The sequence below is a fragment of the Anarrhichthys ocellatus genome, unplaced genomic scaffold (genome assembly GCF_004355925.1).
Source record: "Anarrhichthys ocellatus isolate YVR2014 unplaced genomic scaffold, GSC_Weel_1.0 scaffold128, whole genome shotgun sequence".
Taxonomy (NCBI): Eukaryota; Metazoa; Chordata; class Actinopteri; order Perciformes; family Anarhichadidae; genus Anarrhichthys; species Anarrhichthys ocellatus.
In genome coordinates, this window is record NW_022280158.1 from 446,619 (window position 1) to 449,571 (window position 2,953).

Here is a 2,953-nt window from a genome sequence, read left to right on the forward strand (position 1 = left end):
CACACACACACACACACACACACACACACACACACACACACACACACTATAGGTAGACCACCGAAACTGTGCTGGTCGGACTGGGGGAGGCTGGACTGGGTCCCAGTGGGTCTGTGGTATTTCCGCACCTCTTTTCCAGTTTCCTCCTAGAAAGAAAGAAAGTGCTGTAAAAGCTATTAATAGAAGTCTGAACCTGGGACCAGCAGCAGACCTGGGACCAGCAGGGAGCTCTTTTATTGACCAGCATGATGAAGACAGGTTTTACTTTCTATGATCTTCTGTTTGCAAACTCTCTGTCCCGGTTTCAGCTGATTCCTGCTTCAGTGCTGCTGCTTTCTGTTTGATCTGTTCTGGCTGTTATCTGTCTCTTAGAGAGAAGCAGTTCTTCGTGCTTTTTATCTCCCTGAAGAGATGCTCTCACCACTAGATAACCGATCTGTTAGTTGTTCGACTCGAATCACTGAACATGTCTAGAGTTCAGACTTTGTCCTTTGTGGTCGTGAACGTCTTGGGCTGTTTGGTTGGACAGAACGAGACATTTGAAGACGTCTAGGAAATGTGGACGAGCATTTTCACAGTTTTCTGATGTTTTATTCAACAAACAATACATTGATATACGAGAAAACAACTTTTAAAGTGGTATCTTAAGTTTAACTTTCTCTTATGAACAGAAAAAAATCATTATTTCCCACAAAAAGCAGTTGACTTTGCTTTGATGCACCTGTAAACATGCTGTCATCACATCGACACCAGCGTGTTACAAACTGGAGTTCTGACAGACGACAGATGCACCTCGATAATGAACCTGGTGCAGTCAGTCCGGTTCCTCCTGATGCTCTCTCTCTGCTGACTCACGAGCTAATGAGCGTTCGTTGCGGTCGATTTACGACATCAGCGTCCACACCTCTCCGCGGTGACGGCCAGGTAATGGCAGCTACACCTGAGTCATCGTTCCTGAGTAGTTCTCTTTCTATTCAGGGTTCCAAACCTTCAGGGGGCCAAAGTATAGTTTTTCATGCTCTGGTATATTTAGAGGTTTTGTGCTATTTTGCTTCCACAGTATGTCTTCCCTCAAACTAGTGGAAATGTGCAAAAAGTGCACATAAAATAATAATTCCCTAATGTAGATATCTTTTATGTACATTTGTTCACCCTCGTGCCACCTGTAGCTAAAAGTCCGATTGTAAAACCGGTTCCTCTCCAGGTGTAACGGTTACACAGCTGAAGGGGAAAGAGCTCTGCTTCCTGGTTAAAAGATCTCCTGCTTCCTCATTGGTTGCATTTTCAAAAAATACCCAGCGAGGCTTATTTAAGGTGGTATGAGGGGGTCAAAGGTAAGAAGACTCAGTGAGCTCACGGGTGCTGGTGAGAGAGTTCAGGCTGAGTAAAACAAACACTCCCAGGTTTAAGGCTTCTCTCTGCCGCTCTCACGGTGACTGCTCCACACATCTGGCTGCTGAGCTCCTCCAGAGAGAGGGAGAGAGAGGGGGGGAGGGAGGGCGGGAGAAAGAGGGGGGGAGAGAAAGAGAGCAAGAGAGGGAGTATTTGTGAGCTCCAGAAGCAGGCAGGCGTGCACAACAGTCTCAAATATCGGCCTGCCTGTTTTTGTATCTGCCGGCTAATCGCGGCTGAAACAAAGAGCCCAGTCTTGAAGGAAAAGGGCATTCGACAAGGAGGCAAAGCAGCTTCCAGGAGGTTTGAGCGGAGAGGAATGTGAACTAAAGGAAACCGGAGCGTTTCATATTCATACTGGAGACGGGTTAGACGAGGGAGCGACAGTCACAAAGACTGTTGAGGCTTCAACAGATCACCGGTTTACTCCCTTTGTACATGTACACTTCTCATCATCTGTGCAAACTCAGACCCACAAAGCATCATGGGTACATGTTGATGTTGGTGAATGAGTCTTATGTCATGCTGCCCTCTTGTTGGCAGGAAGGATTGAGCCTCATTGGAGCATTCTGAGTGTGAGTCGTTCTCAAAGTGTTTTAAAAGTGGAAGAAGTGAGTTTTCTGTCTCAATCTCTAGAGACGCGGATGTGTTGACAGAGACGCATCTCTCAGCAGCAGGTTAGTCGTCTCTGATTACCGGACTACAGTCAGACTCTCATCACCTGGTCACTGTCTCAGAGACATGAATCGCTTCTCCTGTCCGACCATCTCAATCACTTGATGTTCTGCTTTCAGTGCAGAGGAGAAGCTGCTGAACTCAGAAACACCAACAGGACCGTATGTAGAGTGAGACGGGTTCAGGTTTAAGCTGCTGACGGTTCAGCCCAGTAGTCACCAAATGAGATCTATTGGTTTTGTGTACAGGGACACAAATTTGTCGCTCAGGAAGAAAATAATGCCGATTGAAAGTCAATTAGGATCCTTATTCATGGTGCAGACATGAATGAATGAATCCATGTGACTAAGCAACAGTCAGAGCTAGTGACATACTTTATAATATCCAAACAGATCATTGGTGGACGTGAGGGGAGATGGACGAGTCCAACAAACTGGACTTTCAACATGAAAGCCGCTGTTTTATGGGAGTTGTTTACCAAATTGGCTTTGTTGCCTAAACCTAAATGTTCGTGGTTTAGTTGCTTAAACTTAACTGTACGTAGTTATTTTATTAAGGGCAACCATAATGTTTCTCCTCAACCCAACTTTTGTCTTTTGGATCCCACAACAATGAAGAGTGGAGAAACGTCTTGAATGATATTGTGAGAACTAAAGTGAGGAGGCAGGATGAGGCAGGTTCAGTTCTGGTCTAACAGACTCTCACCCTGCAGGCTGCACATTGATCCTGGGCTGTGGGCGCCTCCGATTGGCCGATACCCAGTGTTGTCATATCCAATGAGAGGGCAGCACTGGATCAGCTGGTGTTTTGAGGCAGCAGCACCTCTGTTTGAAGGTGGAGTGTGTGTGTGTGTGTGTGTGTGTGTGTGTGTGTGTGTGTGTGTGTG

General features: G+C 46.3%; 1 protein-coding gene across 1 annotated transcript in view; it reads left to right on the top strand.

Annotated features, from left to right (window-relative positions):
• Nucleotides 1–2,953, top strand: part of LOC116399787 (unconventional myosin-X-like) — a 44,990-nt gene that overhangs the window by 858 nt on the left and 41,179 nt on the right. The window lies entirely within an intron of this gene.